The sequence below is a fragment of the Eschrichtius robustus genome, chromosome 18, assembly GCF_028021215.1.
Source record: "Eschrichtius robustus isolate mEscRob2 chromosome 18, mEscRob2.pri, whole genome shotgun sequence".
In the NCBI taxonomy this organism is placed as follows: domain Eukaryota; kingdom Metazoa; phylum Chordata; class Mammalia; order Artiodactyla; family Eschrichtiidae; genus Eschrichtius; species Eschrichtius robustus.
In genome coordinates, this window is record NC_090841.1 from 43,592,137 (window position 1) to 43,604,404 (window position 12,268).

General features: G+C 33.3%; 1 pseudogene; it reads left to right on the plus strand.

Moving 5' to 3' along the window:
* Positions 1-3,339: 3,339 nt before the first annotated feature.
* LOC137751863 (uncharacterized) overlaps positions 3,340-12,268 on the plus strand; it is a 67,582-nt pseudogene continuing 58,653 nt past the window's right edge.

Consider the following 12,268-nt stretch of genomic DNA (forward strand, 5'->3'; position numbering starts at 1 on the left):
TGAAATAGAGAAAAATGTTGAATCTTAGAGATTACAGACCAATATGTTATAGTCCATTAGCCATAGGCAAACGACTATTGATTATTAGAATAATTTCTCAATAAATTGCATAAATAGAGACATTGTGAAATGTTAATTATTTGGAACTTGAATAGTTTACTGATTAGAAGAAATACCACAATGCCTGACATATAGAAAGTACACAATAAATAATTTTGATCTGACCTGTTCCTCAAATAAAGAATTTTATTCAAATAACATTGCATTTCATGACTAATTGAGAACTAAAACCTAATCCTGGTTTTTAATAGGTATAGGCTTTAAGCATAGATACTACATGTATCTATTTATAGCACTGTTACCAAGCAAGGGATTGTTTGCCTGCAGCACAGAAAGCCTAACTCTGACAGGGGATGTATGGAGCAAGCCAAGGGTTTATTTGCAAGGCACCAAGCAAGGCGAATGGGCAGCTCATGCTCAAAAGACCCAAATTCCCTGATGTCTCTCAGGCAAGGCTTTTTAAAGACAGTGTTTGGGGAGAGAGTAATCAGCTTGTGGAGCTTCTTCTGATTGGTTGTGGGTGAGGTAACAGAGTGTTGTTTTGGGAATCTCAACCTTCTGGTTCCAACCAGTCTGGAGTCTAGTGCTTGTGGTCAGAATGTAATCACCATCCTCCACCTGGGTGGTGTGGTGTGGGGGGTTGGTTCTTAGTTTCTACCAAGCAACTCAAAAATATGCATCACATTGTGATCTATATCCCTTCAGGAGGAACTAGGAGTCTGTGCCTCTGCTGTCCTAATCATTAGATGCTTGAGCCTACTCTTTGGAACTCAGAGAAGGCCTAGGAGATGAAAGCCCATTTTTCTACAAACAAGAAACAGGGGACACAGAGGGGCTTTTATACCTGGGAAGGCCTCACAGAGTCTTTTCCTTGGTTTCAATCTCCCCCTTCCTTTGATACTCCTCAATTCTGAAGGGTACAGGGCCCCTGTATTACTGTTAAGCATTCAGTTGGATTTTCCTGTATTTCATCCAATTTGGGTATATGTCTGTTTGAAATAATCAAAACCAGGTTATCAATCAGGGTTTGGGGTTGCAAGTGAAAGTTCTGGAGATCTGAAATATAGATGGAACTATTTATGAAGAGACCTGGTAGCTGCAGAATTAATGGGACAGAAGAGGAAGCAAGTATAGAAAATGAAAGGTAACAAGGATGAAAAAAAAAGAATAAAACCCAGCCTAGGACCTACTAGGATCCTTCGGGTAAGATGCTGCCAGGTGCTCGGGAACCAGTCCACCCTTGACACCACCACTGAGCACCTACACATGTTGCCTTGGCACTACTAGGAGTAATTTGGCAAGTGATGTCTTTTTACCTTTCCCTGTTGATTTGAAGTTCAAAGCATTTGATAGTTCAAGTTTAAGTCATGTCTGAGGTTCAAGCTTGTGTTTTCAAGGGGTAGGAAAGTATACCAGGCCTGTAAGAATTCCAGAGTGGGATGTGGGGTACTGCACAGCAGGGCATTCCCTTAAATTAGGATATCTGTTTATGTTCAAAGCTGTTTCATAAAGGCAGATATCTATAAGTCCATTTTATCTTCCCTTATTTTTTTTACTCTAAGAATTAATGCAAGCTCATTATGCTATAGAGAACTAAGAAGCAGAAAATTACAAAGAAAAAGCATAATAAATTCATAATTTAACTATTAACAAAACACAACTATTAATATTGTATCTTCTTTCTGGTTTTAAAAAAAATCAGGAATATGTTTGTATGTATATTGCAGATGTACCCATATTTTAAAAACTTAGAATCTGCATAAATGGATTTAATTCTGTATCCTGTTTATTTAAGTCAACATTTCATCAAGAACAGTAAACATTATTTTAAAACATAATTTCTATGTTGTATAGCATTCCACTCTATAAACGTATCACCTTTTACTTAAACATTCCTTTAGTTTAATATATATGCTGTCTTTTTTGTTGTTATAAATAACAAAATAAACTTTTCTCAGAAACTTTACATGCATTTGTTTATTTCTTTTTCTTTAGCATAGATTCACTCAGAAGGAAATTACTTTAAGGATAGACCTTTTAAAGTTCCTGAAAATATTGATATTTTTTCTAGAAAAGTTAATTACAGTATGGTAAGATAATGTCATTTTAAACTTTCATTCAGTGATAAAATTGTAGAGAGTATTTCCTTATATATAAAAACAACTTGCTCTCTCATTTTGCATTTGACCATTTGTGAAGTTAATGTGTTTATTTTATAAATATGTATTATGTATGCTAAGACTAGTGCCAAGTATAGGGAATACATTAGTAAAAGGAACTATACTGATTCCTTCTCTCTCAAAGCGTACAATGTAGAGGAGGAAACTCATGAAGCGATTAAAAGCTCGTTTGTTAAGAGCTGTGCAGTATAGATGATGCTATGAGATGACATAATATGAGCAGCACAGCCAAATCTCATAGTCAGTTATGCCTCCCAGAAGAAAGAACCTCCTAGACTGAGAGATGAGCAACTGTACAAAGAAATGAGAGAGATGGAAAAACAGTATTACAAGTGGCAAACACTTGTAAATTACACATTACAAAAGTTTGGCCACATGAGAATAAGACATAAAGAACTTAATTTGAAAGTTTATAGTGTAGAATGTGAAAAGTGGTGGTCAAATATGAATCTGAAGGAATAATCAAGAGCTGAATTATATAAAGCTACAAAATATAAAAAATAAGCTAAATCAAGGGACTGAAATTTCATTCTGACAGCAGTGAAGATTCATTGAGTTTATTATTTGTTTTAAAGCAGGGAATGCCATTTCTACTACACGCCTCAAGATAGAGTTCTATGGAAATGGAGGTAGAGACTTTGGCAATAATCTTGATGAGATATAATGATGAAAAATTAGACTTGGAGCAGAAAAATGGAAAAAATTAAATATTTTTAAGATATTTAACTTGGTGATGGATTTTGTAGTAAGGGATGAGTGGGAGAGAGAGAAGGAGAAGAATCAAATATTACAAAGAATGCAGTTTGGAGAGCAATACTTTTGAATTATCTTGTCTTTAGGATATCTAAGAGGGTTTGCAAAGTAGGCAGAAATCATTTTGACTCTGCTATAAACTCAACCATGTCTCCACAAAATTCATATGTTAAAGCTCTAACCCCCAATGTAACTGTATTTGGAGATAGGCTTTTTAAGAAGTAATTAAGCTTACATGAGGTCACAAGGGTAAGGTCCTAATCCAATAGGATTGATGGGTTTATAAGAAGAGGAAGCTCTCTCTGTCTCTGTCTCTCTCTCCATGTACTTGCAAGGAAGAAAGGCCATGAAAGCACACAGTGAGAATGTGGCCGTCTGCAAGCCAGAAAGAAAGCCTTCACCAGAGCCCAACTATGCTGGTATCCAGGTCTTGGACTTCCAGCCTCCGGAACTGTGAGAAAATAAATTTCTGTGTTTATGCTTCCCAGTCGCTGGCATTTCATTATGGCAGCCCAAGGTGCCTAACCCAGACTCTATATCTCAGAAGATATGGCTGAATGAACAACCAGAGAAGAGGCACTGTAACAGAAACAGGAACGCCAAAATCATAAATAGGCTTATTAATCTTCGCTTGTCTTTTTATTTACCTTATTATGTCTGGCCATGTCTTTTTTTATCCCTGATGAAGTTTTAAAGATTCTCATATCTGTGTATACAGATCTTTGTATATTAAGAATATCAACTCTAACTCCACTGTTTCAGGTGTGTTTTGTCAATTGCAGTTTATTTTCTGTGATGTTCGAATTGATATTTACAGACATGAGTCACTTAACCATATAGTATTGCCAATCTCCAAATCGTGGTAGGATGTTCTAATATGTTCTAATATCTAATATTATCTCTAATATCTAATATCTCTATTTCATACTTAAAGTGATTCTTCTTTGTGTAAACTTACTTGTACATGTAATGCTTTATGAGAGATAAATGTTGGGCTAATTTCTCATTGCACTAACAAAAATTCTTCTCAGCAGTGGAGCAGATGAGGTGTGCTGCCTAGCAACACTCTTCCATATATACTCTGAGTTGCTTAGCAGCAAACTTTTGATAAAATGCTACCTTGAATTGGTATAATTCCTCTCTTCCTTGAGTAGAGAAATGCATGGCTACCCAGATCCACCTTCTTTAATAGCTACATTATGGAATCTGGACAGCGCAGCAAATTAATATTTCTAGTTCCTTTTGGCTCTTATATTCAGAAGCCTGTCTCCTCAAACAAATTTTCTTGACCTACCAGAGGCCTGAGGGTGACTTAATGAATAAGGAGACTAATCTCTCTCAAAGAAACTCATATTTTATTGGTCTTATACTTCAGGGTTGTGGGGCCTAGCATATATATTTAAAACCAGGATAAAGAGAAAATTTTTTTACCATAGGTTTACCATAGTTTTTTACCATAGGTTTGGCAAATGTATGATGTTACATCATAACATAGTTTTTCAAAAAACAATTTGTTAGAATGATGAAATATCCAATAATAATGCATCATTTGTCAAGACTTGAGGCTCAAGCCATTAATTGATTTCAATTCAGTAGTGTATGCCCTTACTGTTCCTCTGTCAATTTTGATATGTTTATGATAGTTTTTTGGTCTCATTTGCATTGGGAAATGTTACCAAAGAGATCAAGTTTTTAACATCTTGATGGGGATATTACCTTCACAAAATCTAGCCTTGGGTTTTATTATGTCCATTTAAATATGAACCTAAATAAAGAGAGTACAGGATCTTAAAGGGGAGTGTTTTCTAAATGAGAAGAATAACCCATGTGACTTGTAAACTGGATGCTTGATGACATTTATCCTGTTTATTTCTTTTTAAGGCTTATCTCAAGTGGAAATATATAATTTAAAATTAGCAGAGTGGGCAAAAATCATAAAGTCTACTTAATAACTAAGGAAAGCTGTCAAAAAGAATATGAGGTACTTAGGACAGTCAAATTCATAGAGACAGAGGGTAGGATGGTGGTGCCCAGGGAGTGGGGGGAGTGGGTGATGGGGAGGTATTGTTTAATGGGTACAAAGTTCCAGTTTGGGAAGACAAAAAAAGTTCTGGACATGGATGGTGGCAATGATTACACAACAATGTGAATGTGCTTAATGCCACCAAACTGTATATTTAAAAATGAATAAAATGGTACATATATTTTGTATATTTTGCTGCACTAAAAAAGAATAAATCAGTGTAAAACAATATTTATATTATTAAACCAAATTAACATCTAATAAGCTTATTATTTTTTCTAAAAAAGAACAGAAAATATTTAGAATTAATTAATAATGATTTAAAATTATATTATTAAGAGAGTAATCTTATAAACTTTATTATATATATCTTATAAACTTTATTATATTCATTTCTCAGATGAAGCAGCAGAGGCACACATAGATAAAGTCACTTCCCTACATCACAGGATGAAGAAGTAACAGAGACCAGAGATTAAGTATACAGTTTATATCCTTAACCACTGTGCTACACTGTTCTTATAGAGATAATTTCTTTATACTAAGAACTTACTATGTGCCAGATACTTTTTAAAATACTTTACAAGTATTACCTTGTTTATTCAGCAGAAGACTGGACTATTAATTAACAACAATAACAAGTGTTATATAAATATATTAACCTATTAATCTTCATTCTATATTATGTGGATTAAATAACCCTATGCATGTTAAAATATTAACTTGGTTTCTCATATATATTAGACAGTAAATATGATATACTATTAACAATACTATCTTTAGGTGTGTAGTCTCAGAATCACTTTTTTACCAACTACCCTGTTGGTCATATTTTAACATCATTGTCAATAATTCAGAAAAAAAGTATCATTTAAATCCTATGAATATTTTTTTTTTTAGTAAATCTCCTGTCTTTGTCCTTAGTTTATCTCAGTCAATGATACCTAGGGTAGGTATTATCTTTCCCCAAATTTTTATTGTAGATTTCATTATTGTAATAACTGCCTAATTCATTTTTATGCCTCAGAACAAATTGGTGGAGAGGGTCCTTTGAGTTGAAACATTAAAAGTCTATTCATACTACATGTATAGACAATATATGTTACATTTAAATCATAGAATTTTAAGTAGAATTGAAATACTAAGTAAGCAGCATGGTTGTTTTCTTTCTACTTGTAAGCTGTTAGGCTATTAAGAGGTTTATCCTATGTAGGACGCAGCTAACTTTAAGTCAAGGTTAGCAAAAATAATACACATTCACCAGCATACTAACAAGGTGCATCATGATTTATGTGCCTATTTTAGATATGAGGCGGGAAGAGTGCCTTCATTTTAACAAGCTAGCTTTTAGTTTGAAAGTAGAAATTATTAGGCTCATGTTCTCACATAACATTCTCAAGAGAACAAAACTAAAAGAGGAACTGAAATAGATGTCATATTAAGCACAGTCATTTCAGCAATGTTTTTGAAAAAAACTCACATTCGTCCAGTTCACACTTTAAAAAATTATAAAACTTATAGGATGAATAGATTTATAAGCTTATGCTTCAAAAGCTATGTAACTGTAGCTGTAACCAAAACAACAGCAATACTTATACACATACGTACAAGGCTAAATACTCTCTGATGCTCATACCTCGAATCCCATTCAGTCCATCTTTTGAATGGAATTCCTCCATCTAGCCTATATATTCTTTAAATTTCTTGCTCTCTTCCACAAGTCATCTTGAACTGTTCACAAACAACATTTTTAAAGGCTTGAGCTGATTAGCTTGATTGCTTTATTTTCTCCCACAAGGCTTAGAAAATTCAACTATCTTGTCCAGAGAGAATAATTTGGTCCAAAAAAAGGGTTGAAATTCATCTCAGGCAGTCATCCTACCAAGCATGTGTTCTTATCATCAACACCACCCAGAAGTTTAAAAGAATGAAAATGTAAGTAAAACTAATACTAACCACCAATGGCACAGTGTATTATATTCATATGAGAGTTTTATTTTAGCAAAAAAAAAAAAATGTTTTGGATATTAGTAGCAGATAACCACTTCCTTAGAACTCCTCAAATGAAAATCAAGTGATAGAAACTAAAAGACAAAGAGATTTGTGTTTCGGTTCATCTCCAGACCTAACCTATATCTAAATCTTGAATGCAAGATTTAAAAATATAGTTTTTTGTTGTTGTTGTTTTCCTTTTTTACATGATATAAAATATTGATATGGTTTGGTGAAAATCCGTTTTCTATTCAGAATCCAAAACATAGTAAAATTTCAATAGTTATTGTTAATATTTTGAGGAAGACATATGCACATTTATGTAGAGTTTCTGTAATGTGTTCTTTTTTTTTAATTGGAGTATAGGTGCTTTACAATGTTGTGTTAGTTTCTGTTGTATAATGAAGTGAATCAGCTATATGTATACATATGTCCCCTCCCTCTTGGACATCCCTCCCACCACCCCATCCCACCCATCCAGTTCATCACAGAGAACCGAGCTGAGCTCCCTCTGCTATACAGCAGGTTCCCACTAGCTATCTATTATACACATGGTAGTGTATATATGTTAATCCTAATCTCTCAATTCATCCCACCCTCCACTTCCCCACGATGTCCACATGTCTGTTCTCTATGTCTGTATTCCTGTATTCCTGCCCTGCAAATAGTTTCATCTGTACCATTTTTCTAGATTCCACATATATGCATTAATATACAGTATTTGTTTTTCTCTTTCTGACTTACTTCATTCTGTATGACAGACTCCAGGTCCATCCACATCTCTACAAATGACCCAATTTCGTTCCTTGTTATGGCAGAGTAATATTCCATTGTATATATGTTTCTTCTTTATCCATTCATCTGTCGATGGATATTTAGGTTGTTTCCGTGTCCTGGCTATTGGGCAACTTTGCTAATATGTTACTGTAGGTTCATTTGAGCATGGATCTATGCTCTTATGGTTTTATTATATTGCATTATACCATATTGTGTCTTATAAAATTATTTTCCTGTACGTGGTTTGGAAGGTTTTCAATTTTGTGAAATGTCAGGGCACAAAATAGAAAGGATTCAACACATTTTAAAAATATAATCAGGTTTCAGATGACATGATCATGTAGATGTGGTTGAAAGTTTGAGGGATTTCTAGATTACTAATTGTCAGTCATATTTTGGCTCTCATGCTACTTCTTTATAGAAGCCTTCCATAATCACCCACTCTACTGCAGTCCCCTCTAACCTGCCACTGGGTATCACATTAGTCTGTTTATTAACTAAAGAAGCTATATCGATAATTTATATGATCTTATTACTTTGTATATTATGTCTATTTTCCCTGCTGTAATGTAAACTCCACATACAAGCAGGATCTTGTTTCTGTTTCTGACCACTGCATTTTGATCTAGAAGGGAATCTACTTGTAGGGCTCATAAATAAAGAGTCTATGAATGAATAGATAAGTGAATAAATAAATAGTATCAGTATCATCATTTTTCTTATATTATTATGTATTGAAATTACACAGACCAGAGGGAAAAAAATAACTGATAGTAAACACTGATTATGCAACTTCATTTCTACTTGTGTTTCATTGTTCAGATATGATTATCTGAGATAATATAAACTTTTTAGATACCAAAATTTGAAAAAAATTAATTAGATACTTTTTTCTCATCTAATTTCTCATATGTAAAACCTATTTAATACAAAGGACTCTGAAAGATGTGAAATCATACTATCCACTCAAGTAAACATCCCCTTAATAAACCTTAAAATAGTCGCATATCCTTATAAATTCCCAAGCGGTTGGAATCAAAGAGCTTTGTTTTTATTTTGTTAAGTATAGCTATTTCAAAAGCATGTAAAATGAAAACCCAAAAGGGGATTATGGTACTTTAACATATCATACTGATTTTAACCATATCATTAATTATTTCTTATGCAAACTTTCTTGACAGATAAATTTGGTAAGTCTGATTTACTTGTGAATTCTTGAAACTGGGTAAATTGATATATTACTCATTGTTCTCTATGTAATCACAGAAATTGCAATCACATGTGACACTGTTAAATCCAATTGTCAAGTCTTATCCATGAGCAGGCCTTATGAACAGTCAGAGTAGGCAGCTGAATATGTCATATGATTTGAAAGCACTGGGAAATTATTTTTACTTAAAATATCTTTCTCATTATCTTTTTCTGTGCATGAAATTTCATCTTTAAAAATCTCTCAGGCCTTTAACTTTAGTTTTCACTTAATACTTGGAAGTTTGAGTCTTCTCTTTTACAAATGCTTTTGGAGAGCTCATCTGGAGATTCAGGGAGGACGTATTTTCTTAACACCCACCTGAAGAACTCTTCTCCTATTTCAGGGAAGTCTTTTCTGTCATGAAATTTAGGTATGATACATAAAGAAGAGAAGAAGGTGGCCCTTGCAGCTGACCAGATCGGCCAAATCATACCTGGGGACAAAGGCAAGTCACTCATGTTGTAGCCAGACAGCACTCATGTGCCCTCAGGAGGTTAGGTGACCAACATAAAGGCCAGGAGAAACATGGTGAGGAAGAGGAGAATCCAAACTATAAGATCTGATAATTTTGTATTTATGAGAATATTCAGCGCTTCATCTGAAGTTTAGCCCATCATTCTACCAAAGAACTGAGGATACAAGAGATTATTATTTTCTTAGAGAAACACAGATAGTTCTTGATGAGAAATTTACCCACATTTTCTGAAAACTGTCTCTTTTTCTACTATGTACAATTGTTTCCTATCCTGGAATCAGGAAAAGGAAAAAATACATTTGGGGTTTAATTATTCTTTTCTGTGTGTATGTGTTCTTATTTTGTTGTTGGTATTGTTTCATAAAACTTGTTTTGAATGGATCACACGTTAGAATGAAGCTAATGTATTTAGTTTGTAAACAAATAGATATAAGGAAAAAAATTAAACTTCATTCCATTACTTAATCATTGTTTGTTCTACTTCCCAGTTTTGAGTAATAAATATAAAATAGTCAATCACCAATATTTCCCATTTTCCTTCTTCTTTTATTTTACATTTAGCAATTAATACTCTTTGACATACCGTATGTTTTGCTTATGTATTGTATTTATTGTCCATTTCCTGCACCCTTTGCCAGAATTAAGCTTTATGAGACCACAGATTTTTACTGATTTTATGTATTGCTCTGTTTCCAGTGCCCCCAACAGTATGACACATATTCAGTATTCGATAATATTTTCTGAATGAATGAATGGATGAAATTTGAGACAAGAGAACCACAATCTTCATTAAACTAAAATGTTAACAGTAGCACCTCCAACACTAATACATATTATTTCTAATGCCAGACATAATCAATGCATGGGGAAAATGCAAATGTTTGAAACAGGCAGTGACAAACGAGTCAAGGAGAACCCATAGCACACAGTCATATTACAGAAGAGCAAATCTTGTCTTTTAGTGGTCTGTTACTTTACAGTCCAGATGTCCTTCTTAAGTGCATACTATTTTGCAGCTTCTAAAGTTGAATTGTAAGTGATTGCAAGGTTTGTTGGATTTATTTCTCTGTTTCCTCTTTTCTTTTCAAGATTTCCTAATGAATAAAAGATAAAAATATAAAGAAATTGACTTCAATCTTCATGTATTATCCAATGCTTTTCTGTGTATATGTAGTACTTAGATGTTCTTTAATTAGCTACGTTGGGCAGAAAATGTCTGGTTTAGAATGTTAAAAAAACAATAGGATTCAGAGAACAATTAAAGGTAAATGTAGTGTTAGATTGTCTGGTGAAAGATGAAAGTTGTTTGATGTTATTATCTTTTTTATAGTATATGTTATTTCACTGTAAGATGAAAATTTGTCAGTAAGCAGTTGGGACACAAACATAATTAAATACCTTTGTTTTCTACATTTCTTGAAAAAATGAGAATATTAAATAATTTGTTAGTTGTTTCATACAGTGTGTGATCACTGAGATCACAATCAATATTTTTAATCTACCTATAATGATTAAGTTCACTGTTTATTTTAAGGGTATAACCATAGTGTTCATTTTCTAAACTTACTAGAGAGAGAGCTCTCTTAGCAAAACTGTGCATCCATGTTTGTTTTGATTTTGGTTCACTGCTTAGCATCTTATCTTGTCTTTAATCAACATAAAGCTTGTCTAATTCATTGGCTTTATATGAGATTTAAGGTTTTCATGGCATGTGAAGAATGTGATTTAAACATGTAATTTTATTATGTGTTAACATAATCTTCCGAGTTAAAAAAGAATAGTTGAGGGAATTCCCTGGTGGTTCGTTGGTTAGGACTTTGTGCTTTCACTGCCAAAGGTTCAATCCCTGGTCATGGAACTAGGATCCCTCAAGCCACACAGTGTGGCCAAAAAAAATAAAAGTTGAGGCAGTTCAGTCTAATACATAAATTCACCCTTTATCATGAGCTAGGTGTTTAAGAATAAAATCCTAGTTACAAGAAGGCCTGTATCTCCAACAGCCTTAATCTTATGGTGCATAATCATGATAGTAAAACTAGAAAAAAACAAAACAGAAAAAAATCAGACTATGGGAGAAGTAGTTATAGACCGTCTGTAACCTAGACAAATCTATGCAACATAAAGAAATAAGAGTTCAATTAGTGCAGGAGATAGAAAAGAAATAAAAGACCACTATCCAGACACTTGAGGTCATTTATTGTAGGGGTAAATGACTTCTATAACTGAAAAAACGCTATGTTACTACATAATCAATTTTACAGTAAGCCTTTCTCATAATTAATTTTTTAAATTATGTTCACAGTTTTTTCTTTTAGGTTAGCTTGGAAGTTCATAATTTAGGAAGTTTTCTATTAGTGAATTCAATAGAGAAATCTAAGTATTTTGGCATTGCTCAATAAATAATAATAACAATAAGGTAAATAATGAAAAGTTATTTTCCTTTCTTTTTCCTTCCTCTCTTCCTGCCTCCTTCCCTCCCACCTTTTTTCCTGCAAATATCTAAACAATATTTATTACACACAAATTATACACTAAAATTCAGCTTGTTACTAAGGCTATAAATACAAATGAGGTAAAAATCTCTGACTTCAAAAAGCTTGTAGGGGAGAATCTGGAAATTTGCAAATAAAAAGATGTAATTCCTCCCTATTTAAATCAAATAGACATTTACGAGATTCTTGCTATAAAAGAAGTTGCTGAGATAGATTTCATCATCCCTTTTTTCTGTACTACACTTACCACAATATTTGGCTCAT